This window comes from Crinia signifera, chromosome 6 (assembly GCF_055691185.1).
Source record: "Crinia signifera chromosome 6, ASM5569118v1, whole genome shotgun sequence".
NCBI classification, from domain to species: Eukaryota; Metazoa; Chordata; class Amphibia; order Anura; family Myobatrachidae; genus Crinia; species Crinia signifera.
The window spans coordinates 138,740,194-138,750,886 of NC_139222.1; the positions used below are offsets into that span (position 1 = coordinate 138,740,194).

Below are 10,693 nucleotides of genomic sequence, written 5' to 3' on the forward strand. Positions count from 1 at the left end.
ACAAGGTATAATATAAGGTAAATAACCTGTCAAAGAAGAGAGAGGGTCCTTGATATAATTAGCAAAGTGGGTGCAATGTTAAGATGAAAATACACATATACCTGTATCAAAAGTCCCTGTGGTTAAACAGAATTTGTTCAATTAGTATTAATATATAAAAATTATACAGGGTACAGGTATATAATTGTGGATGCTTGACACACCTAATAAGACAATGGATTTAAGAGATATATATCAATCTGTCTCCGTCACTAGTAATGGAAGATCACTACCTGGGAGTGGGAGGTGATAATAGAAGGTCACTACCTGACAGTAAGAGGTAGTAATGGAGATTTGAAAGTGTGAAAGATACAGAAGCTGTAGAAGATATAGTAAGATTGAGCTGTGTCCAGAAGGTGATCTCCTGCCTGTAACTTAATTACAACACCCGGTATTCCCAGAGAGTCTTCCCAAAGGTACTAGCCGGGCCCATCACTGCTTAGCTGCTGAAATCGGAATGGGTTCAGGCGATCCAGTGTGGTATGGTAGTAATATTCATTGGCATGCGAGGGGGATACCAGCGTTTGAGGCTCAAATGAAATAAGGTGCTTCTGCTGTCAGAAGCGCCGTCAGTAATCCACCCTGGTGCTCACCTGCATTGCAGGGGGGATGGATACGACGCGACTGATGAGAGAGCACTGAAATGAGAAGAGATCAGCGAAAATGATGGGCTGGTATCAATGATGCGGTCCCTAACCTCTGCTGTCCACCATCCACCTTGGGTGTCCAATGGTGAATGAGAGAGTCAAGGATTGCTGATCCTACCCCAGAAAGAGAAGAGAAAAATATATTGGGGCAGCACAACCAATGATGTTGTTGCTGGTGATGTTGTTGCTGATAATTGAATGAGGTTTACCGAAAGTAGCAGTGATTGGTTGATCCAAAGTTAATTTAGGGTTTGTATCCTCAATAATGGTGCATCTTAGTCCCCATAAATGTCAGTGAGTGGTAATTTCTGACAGGAGCTATTGTGTCACCTTGAGGAAGTTTATTGCTGGATTACCCAGTCTGTGAGCTATAAAGACATATTAAGTGCCAAATACAGTCATATATGCATACAGTCAGGATCAGAAATTGTTACTGTTCCCAGTGATGGTCTCTGTTAATATACAGTTGACAACATAATAGACAATGCTGTATTGTCCCAGATTTATAGTGTCAAGATGACAGTACCCACAACTATTTGCATATTGTGAGTGGGTTTCAATTGTGGCAATATTGTACACCAAATAGAGTAATGTAGCAGTATTGTACACACAGTATCATATGATGGTATTGTGCACGAAGTTTCATACAAAAAAATCGAATGGTGTAATGCGCACAGAATTACATAACAGTAATTGTGAGAGTCATATTAACAGATTTTCATTAATGCGTTTGTTCAAAAACTAAAGTTAAATTACTGTACACTTTACACGGTAACTGCTGCGATCAGGTGCTGCCGTAATAATTACCGCTGCCTGTAGTTACTGACGGAGGTGGACAGGGTTAATTAATAGAAGCAGCCGCTGGTAGCCTTTAAACGCTGGTTAAAGCGATAAACACCCGGCTCACGGCACCGATTTGCGGGGGCCGTCAGTGGCGTGCAAGGTGTTACTTAGCCGTCTAGGGGTAAAGAGGTGCGGGAAGGCTAAGGCAGCAATCTCCCCGAGGGGAGTAAGGGGAGAGACAGTACTTAGCTTTGGAGACGCGGCACCCGGCGCCAGATGACGGGAGCCGCTGCTCCAGATGATAGGTAGTGACCAGCGTGGAAGACGGAGGCTGGGGGTGTGTCAGAGGCGTATCCTCACACGTGTTTCGCCTGTAGCTTTCTCAAAGGACACTGAAGCACACATACAGTTGTGCTCATAAGTTTACATACCCCGGCAGAATTTGTGATTTTCTGGTCACTTGTCAGAGAATATGAATGATAACTCACAAACTTTTCTTTCACTCATGGTTAGTGGTTGGCTGAAGCCATTTATTGTCAAACAACTGTGTTTACTCTTTTTAAATCATAATGACAACAGAAACTACCCAAATGACCCTGATCAAAAGTTTACATACCCCAGTTCTTAATATCGTGTATTTCCCCCTATAACATCAATGACAGCTTGAAGTCCTTTGTAGTAGTTGTGGATGAGGCTCTTTATTTTCTCAGATGGTAAAGCTGCCCATTCTTCTTGGCAAAAAGCCTCCAGTTCCTGTAAATTCTTGCATGAACTGCACATGTGAGATCTCCCCTGAGTGATTTAATGATATTGAGGTCAGGAGACTGAGATGGCCACTCCAGAACCTTCACTTTATTCTGCTGGAGCCAATGACAGGTCGACTTGGCCTTGTGTTTTGGGTCATTGTCATGTTGGAACGTCCAAGTATGTCCCATGTGCAGCTTCCAGGCTGATGAGTACAAATTTTCCTCCAGTATGATCTGATAACATGCTGCCTTCATCTGGCCATCAATTTTGACCAAGTTTCCAGTGCCTTTGTAGCTTACACATCCCCAAAACATCAGCGATCCACCTCCGTGTATCACAGTAGGAATGGTGTACTGTACCTTTCATCATAGGCCTTGTTGACTCCTCTCCAAATGTAACGTTTATGGTTGTGGCCAAAAAGTTAAATTTTGGTCTCATCACTCCAAATGCCTTGTTCCAGAAGTTTTGAGGCTTGTATCTGTGCTGTTTGGAGTATTGTAAGCGGGATGCTTTGTGGCATTTGCGTAGTAATGGCTTTCTTCTGGTGACTTGACCATGCTGCCCATTTTTATTCAAATGCCTCCTTATTGTGCTTCTTGAAACAACACACCACCTTTTTTTTCAGAGAGTCCTGTATTTCAGCTGCAGTTAGTTGTGGATTTTTTTTTTTTTTTTCAAAATTTGTTTATTGGTAAATCACGATACAAAATAGAAATAGCTCCATAACATGGAAGAGTCATTTGCAGTGAAATATAAAACGTGATCCATTTTAACAATTTTATAAAGAAATGTGAAAAAACTGTAAGAAGAGCATAAGATAAAAAGGAAAAAAGAAGAGACCAAGAGGTAGAAAAGGAAGAAGATGGAAATGGAGGAAGGAAGAGAGGGAGAAGGAAAAGATAAGGGTGGATCCTCGGTGGAATATGATAATAATAGTAATATATTAGAGGTCGAGGTCTACATGGCTCGATAACATATAGTGAAAGGGGAGGTGATCTGCTGGAGGGAAACCCAAGGAGTCCGATAATAATGTTATTTGTGGATATTTCTTTGCATCTCGAACTATTTTCCTGGCAGTTGTGGCTGAAATTTTTGTTGGTCAACCTGACCGTGATTTGGTTTCCACAGAATCCCTCATTTTCCACTTCTTAATTGGAGTTTGAACACTGCTGATTGGCATTCTCAATTGCTAGGGTATCTTGTTATATCTGTTTTATACAGTTCAATTACCTTTTCCCGCAGATCTTTTGACAATTCTTTTGCTTTCTCCATGACTCAGAATCCAGACACGTCAGTGCAGCACTGGATAAAAGATGCAACTCACTAACCTTTTACACACACACACACTGATTACAAGCAAACAGATCACATTTGAGGATGGTTACCTTTAGTAGCCATTTAAACCGGTTTGTGTCAACTTGTGTGCATGTTATCAGGTCAAAATCTCCAGGGTACAGTATGTAAACTTTTGATCAGGGTCATTTGGGTAGTTTCTGTTGTCATTATGATTTAAAAAGAGTAAACACAGTTGTTTGACAATAAATGGCTTCAGCCAACCACTAACTATGAGTGAAAGAACAGTTTGTGAGTTATCATTCATATTCTCTGACAAATGGCCAGAAAATCACAAATTCTGCTAGGGTATGTAAACTTATGAGCACAACTGTATATATATCTATAGACATATATATCTATATATAGATAGATATAGATATCTATATATAGATATCTATATCTATCTATCTATCTATATATACACACACAAATATATATATATATATATATATATATATATATATATATATATATATACCACATGAAAAGTCAGTTTGTCCCTCTGTACCTTGCTCTATAGGACACATCACAGGCTCAGTACTGTCTCTGATTAAAAACCCTCCCATGATGATGCTGCTGCTGTTTTTCAAAAAAAGCATGCAATGAGCTCCACCAATCAGAGCTCAGCACAAGCTTCTCGGCCTCTGACCACTTGTGTAAAATCTCATGGGACTTATTCAACTCCAAGCACTGCACACTTGTGCACTCAGTTTGCCTCAGCTGCCAATACTTAGCATCATTGATCATTGTCACATTGGCAGATAAGTGAAGCTGCAGCACTACCCCACTCCCATGCACACAACCTTTAGCTAAAAAAAAAAAGAAAAATACATGCCAGCCACAGGGCAGATATGTAGATAGATATGTAGATAGATACTAACCCCCTGACCCCCCCCCCCCCCCCTTTAATCCAGCCCTGCCTGTTAAAATGGGTTTTGGGCATAATCACACATTTGTAAATAGATTTGTAGCCATACACATCCATTCGGGCAGTTACAGTATCACATTAATTTACAGAGCAGGTTGTCACTGAACACTGGCTGCTGCTAATTTGTGGACATGCGATCAGGTCTGAAGCAAACCCATAATGTGAAATAGAGCACTACTATGGTTCACTAACTAAAATAGGGCACTATTATGGAGCATAAATTAATTACTGCTGCAAATAGCTGTTTAACCTAGAAGCATGTGAATAGGGGCCCCTTCAAAATGCTGCTCTGGGGCCCACAAAGTTCTGGCTATGCCCATGAATGCAGCAATTATTTGTAAGATGACCAGGAAGATGTCAGCTACTAAGTACAGAAATGTATTTCAGCATAACCAGCAAACTGATGTTACTGGAAATCACATGAGATTGAGTTTACAAAGGAAAGAAGTGAACACTGGAAGCAGGAGAGGTTAAAAGACATATGGAGATATTCCAAATGGTAGATAAGTTTATAAATATACATGTTTTAAATACAAATACATTTATATTTAGGAACAGATCACACATTAACCAGCAGTTTAGAGAATTAAAGCTCAAACCATTGGCAATGTGCAGTTGTTCCAAACCTGTCGAAAAGGCATATATATATACGAATGACCGACAGTGTATTGATGCTGGCATCCCATTGTAGGAAATCCCCTCTGGGGTCAGGAAAGTAAACTTAATCTTATGCCTGCTAACCCTCCCCCCAACAACAAAAAATCCTAACCTTCTCTCCTCACAGCCTAACCCTCTTCCTATGTAATCTAACATTAACCCTCTTCTTCACTAGTGCCTATCCCAAACCCCTGTGCCCCGCTGCCTAACCTTAATCCATCGCCCCACAGTCAAATCCTAAAAGCCACCTAGTGCCTAACCCTGACATCCCCCCATCCCGCCTATTGCTACGGCTACTCACATACTTACAAATGATTTCAGCAATCCGGCACTGGTCCCTTGGTGACAGTCAGAATGCCAGCATCGGTATTGTAACTGCTGGCATCCCTTCTGCTGGGATACTGAACGCATCCCCTTCAAACTGCTAGCAAGATAAATGCTGCTACAGTATATATGAAAACACATGTAATTTTGCCTCACTTGCACTACTATGCTCCTTGGTGGCAACTTGGTGGGACTACTATCAGGGCCAGATTAAGGGGGAGGGGGGTGCTCAGGGGGTCAGTACCCCTGGGCCCCCCTCTATCTAGGGCCCCCTGTAGTCAGCAAGTATATATATCTGCCAATGTGACAATGATTAATGGTGCTGAACATCAGGCACACTGACTGCACAAGTCTGCAGTGGATTACTGGGAGTTGACCCAAGATACTTTGCATAAGAGGTCAGAGGCTGAGAAGCTTGTGCTGACCTCTGATTGATGGATCTCATCACATGCTTCTCAGGCCCATGGAGGACAGCGACAGCAGCAACGGCCTCATCATGGGAGGGTTTTTAATCAGAGGCAGCGCTGAGCCTGTGAAGTCTCCTACAGAGTAATGTACAGAGGGACAAACACAGGCATTTCATATGGTGTGTATATATATATATATCTCTATATATATATCTCTATATCCCCCACCCTGCAGTTACCCATTGACCAAGTTTATACTGCCTTTACTCTGTGTTTTGACAGTATAATATCCTCCCATGCAGTTTGTTGCAAGTAATGACTAGTGGGAGGGGGTCCCCCTGTCCAAAGTGACCCGTACCCCCAAAGGCTTAATCCGCATCTGACTGCTATGCTATTACTAGTGCCGGTCCTTGTGTTCCCTCCTACTATCCCTATAGATTGTAAGTTTGCAGCAGGGCCCTCTTACCTCCAAGTCTGTTGTTACCCAGTATGTTTTATCACTATCTACAATTGTAAAGCACAACGGAAAATGCTGCGCTATATAAGAAACTGTAAATAAATAAATTAAATAAATAAATACTATACAGTATATAAAACTGTTGCATTTTATTAAGAAGTATGTGCCACCTGCACAACAGGAAAGGCCACTTCGCAGTAGCCTGCTACTACACATGTAGTGACTCCACTCACTGCACCTGCTCCTTATATGGCTACAGCCAGGGCCGTATCTAGACAATTTAGCTCCATGGGCGAAGAAATAAACCCCCCCCCCCCCCACCAAATACATTACATGGTATCAAAGAAATTGCGCGCGCTGAAAATAGGGGGGACGTGGCTTAATTTTTAAAAAGGGTGTGGCTTATTATAAGGGTGTGGTCTAGCAGGAAAACATTACCTTACATCACACTTTTGCAACCTGCATGACCAGACATTGGTTACCGCAGGAAGTGTCATTGTCCTCCCGCACATAAGTTGCCGGGCTGAAGGCCACACAGTGACTTAGTATGCCTCACAGATCAAGGCCAAACAATGACAGGCTACTTAAATCATTATACACTGTTTATCCGTGATGCCAATTACACATTACGCTGTACACTGTGATGACAATTACACATTACGCTGCACACTGTGATGACTATTAAACATTATGCTACACACAGTGATGACAATTACACATTATGTCGCACACCGTGATGACAATTACACATTATGTCGCACACAGTGATGCCCATTAGACCCCACACTGTGATGCCTATTACACCCCACACTGTGATGGCAATTACACAATACTCCCCACACCGTAATGGCCATTACACTTTATGCCCCACGCGCCGCTGCCGCACAACTGATGCCATTTACAAATATGCCCCCACAGTGCCAGATATGCCCCCACAGTGCCACACATATATGCCACCACAGTGACAGTTATGCCCCCACAGTGCCACACATATATGCCCCCCACAGTGCCAGATATGCCCCCACAGCGCCACATATATATGCCCCCACAGTGACAGCTATTTCCCCACAGTGCCATACATATGCCCCCACAGTGCCACAGATGTATGCCCCCAAAGTGCCACACATATATGCCCCCACAGTGCCACACATATATGCCCCCAGAGTGACAGCTATGCCCCTACAGTGCCACACATATACCCCCACAGTGCCAAATATGCCCCCACAGTGCCAAATATGTCCCACAGTGCCACACATATGCCCCCAAAGTGCCATAAGCAGCACAATTCACTGTCTCTGGGTCTCCTCCCGCTGCCATCGCCTCTGCTGCTGCTTCCTTGGGGAAGGGAGTGCATTGCGCTGCTTTCCTTCCCCTTCACTGTGTACCTGAGCCATCAGCCATTCATACCTCGCGGGCTGGCTCCTGATTGACTGCTGGCCCACGAGCTCTGATTGGCTGACAGCCCAGTGACACAGTGAGCGAGGGGAAGGAGAGATGCGCGATGCGCTCCCCTCCCCTGGGAAATCAGCTGTGCACACTGCCTGTGGTGGACGGAGAGAGGAGGAGGAAGGGAGGCGGCAGCGTTGGGGGGAGCTGCTGGGCGCCCCGGCTTTTTAACAGAGGCGGACAAGCTGTGCTGCACCCCGGGCTGCTGCACGGCTTGTCCGCCTCTAGAAACGGCCCTGGCTACAGCAATAAAGCAAACTAAAGGCCCACACACACTGGGTGATATTGAGCTGAAAGCAGCTCAGTTTTGTCATTTGAGTTGCTTTCAGCTCAAAAGCTGCCCAGTGTGTATGCATCAATGCCGGCAGCTGCTGCTCATCTGCTGGTGTTACCAGCAGATAAGCAATGGGGTAGGCGGCTTTCCATGCATCTTGCTATGGAAAGTCATCCACCCCCAGGAAAATAGCTCAGAAGGATGAAAAGCGATTTTCAGCCCAGCAATCTTCCCCATCGTCGCTGTCCATTCACGCTGGGCAAAATCACCCAGTGTGTATGGACCTTTACCTACTCTCTTGAAAAACCAGGAGGTTTGCTCACCTTTCGAGGGGGGCCAGGAGGACCCGATTTTCGGGGCCCTCCTGGCCATTCCGGGAGGGTAGGCAACCCTGGTGTAGCTATGAACCTGGCTATTGCAGAACATCACCCACACCTCCAATCTAGCTATAGCCAGGGCCGGCGCCACCACTAGGCAGGTCTAGGCATTTGCCTAGGGCGCCAGCCACTGGAGGGCGGTAGTGAGCTGGAAAGCTCTACTACCGCAGGAGCAGAGGAGCAGGAAAACCGGAGGAAGGAGTTCGGTGAGTAAACACTTCCCCCTCTCCTAGCAGTACAGCGGCCATATCATAGCACCCATCCACCCACTCCCCCTTCCCCCTGGCGGCTGGGAAGACACACCGCGCACACACACACACCCCCGCGGCCAAGCAGACACACCGCGCATCCCCCCGGCTGCCGGGCAGAGACACCGCAAACCCCCCCCCCGGCGGCCGGCAGAGACAGCGTGCACCCCCCCGGCCGCCGGGCAGAGACAGCGCGCACCCTCCAGGCGGCCGGGCAGAGACACTGCAAAACACCCCCCCTCCCCCCCCCCCCCAGCGCCGGGGCACCCCTCCCGCCTGGGGCGCTCTGGCCCTGGCTATAGCGCTAGTAATGCAATATCTTCATGTATGAACAAAAAGCACACATTCAGAGAGCAGAGTTGAGAAGGATTGGATGGTCTCCTGTTAAAAAGCATTTAATAAAGGTTCAGAAACAATAAATGTACAAGTGTTTCAAGTAAATTGAAGCGTTGCTCCATCTGAAAATACAGTAATTCAGTGTATTATTATTGTTCCAATACTGCCCTCTAGTGTTATGTTTAGGGCATCTCTGCTTATAACAATTGTTGCATTATTTCTAGTCATAGGTGTTTACCTAGTAAATTAGATATCTGTGTATCTGTGGGTTCTGATGCATAGGATCCTCACTGTCCAGGAGACGTATTTTATTGTGAGCTAACAGCTGAAGGAATGAAACTGCACTGTACACGGGTGGCGGGATGTACTAAGGGGAAAATGTGGTAAAACCCCAGATTTACGTCATTTTCCTATGTACTATTACCCGGCTGCACCGATATCGCTGGGCAGGGTATCGCCACCCTATAGAAGCCTATGGGCTTCTTTTCGCTGCCTCCGCCGCAACCCCGCCACCTCGCCGACCCCCCCCCCCCCCCTCCCTTGGGCTTACCTTTTTACAAGTCCTCCTGGACCCCGGAAGGTAAGCCCTTCCTCCCCCTAGCAACACAGGGGGGGGGGGGGGGGGAGGTGCTGGGGACAGCCACGCTGAGCTGTCCCAGCTGCAGGGGAGAACTGGCGGCTGGTAGGTGACGGAGACCCCTCCGCAGACAACAGTACAGGTATCGCGGGGGCCTCCGTCATCGCACCGCGATGCCAGCCGCATATGTTAGTACATATGCGCTGGCATCGCGGCGGAGGCATGGCGAAGGGGGGCGATGTATATTAATACATCTCGCCCTAAGCCTGACTCAGAGGTAGATACAGATGCGTATGCAGCAGCGTCTATTGGCGGCCATCTCTCTGTGACCTTCTGTAAATGCCAATACAAACTCCAAGCGCCCAAAATGTGCAATAGACACATAGAATTGAATGGAAGATTATAACCGTACCGTAACAAACTAGACATTTTGGTGCCCTGTGCCAGAAAGGGAATTAGTGACCCCACACTCCGTACTAAAAATAGGGAGCATGTTCCAAAACTTTAGGGGCATGGCTTCATGGTAAAGTGGCGTGGCTACATAATAGCACCAATGCACATTACACCACACAGTATTGTCCGTTATTACATTACACCACACAGAGCCTCTTTGACACATTGGGTCACGTAGAGCCCCTTAAGCACTTTGCCAGGTAGAGCCCATTAGACTCACAGCCACACCCCCACGTGCATTTGCCTCTTGTTCCCAGGCTGCAGCCGGTAGGGATGGCCATCGTTGCCATTACCATCGATGGTTGCCATCGATGGCAATTCTGCAACTGGCCATCGATAGTGCTAAACTATGCTATGGATGACCATCGATATTTTTACATATCGATGGTCATCCATTGTGTTTGTTTGATTGGCATGTGGGCCAATCAAAACACGGGGCGGGGCTTCACGGGTGTCGGGGGCGGAGCTATGATCCGTGTCCCGGGACTTAAAAAAAAAAAGGCAAAACATCGTTTTGCTGTTCCATCGATGGAGGCAAACCATCTGGTTCTCCCCCATCGATGGCTAAAGTATTCGACATCGGCCATGAACCATCGATGATTTCGAATCATCGATGGTCATTGGCCATCCCTAGCAGCCGGTAAAGAAATATCAAGCG

The 10,693-nt window shown here is 46.0% G+C and overlaps 1 pseudogene; it reads right to left on the bottom strand.

Annotated features, from left to right (window-relative positions):
• Positions 1–415: 415 nt before the first annotated feature.
• On the bottom strand, positions 416–533 carry LOC146011789 (5S ribosomal RNA; annotated as a pseudogene).
• Positions 534–10,693: the final 10,160 nt, after the last annotated feature.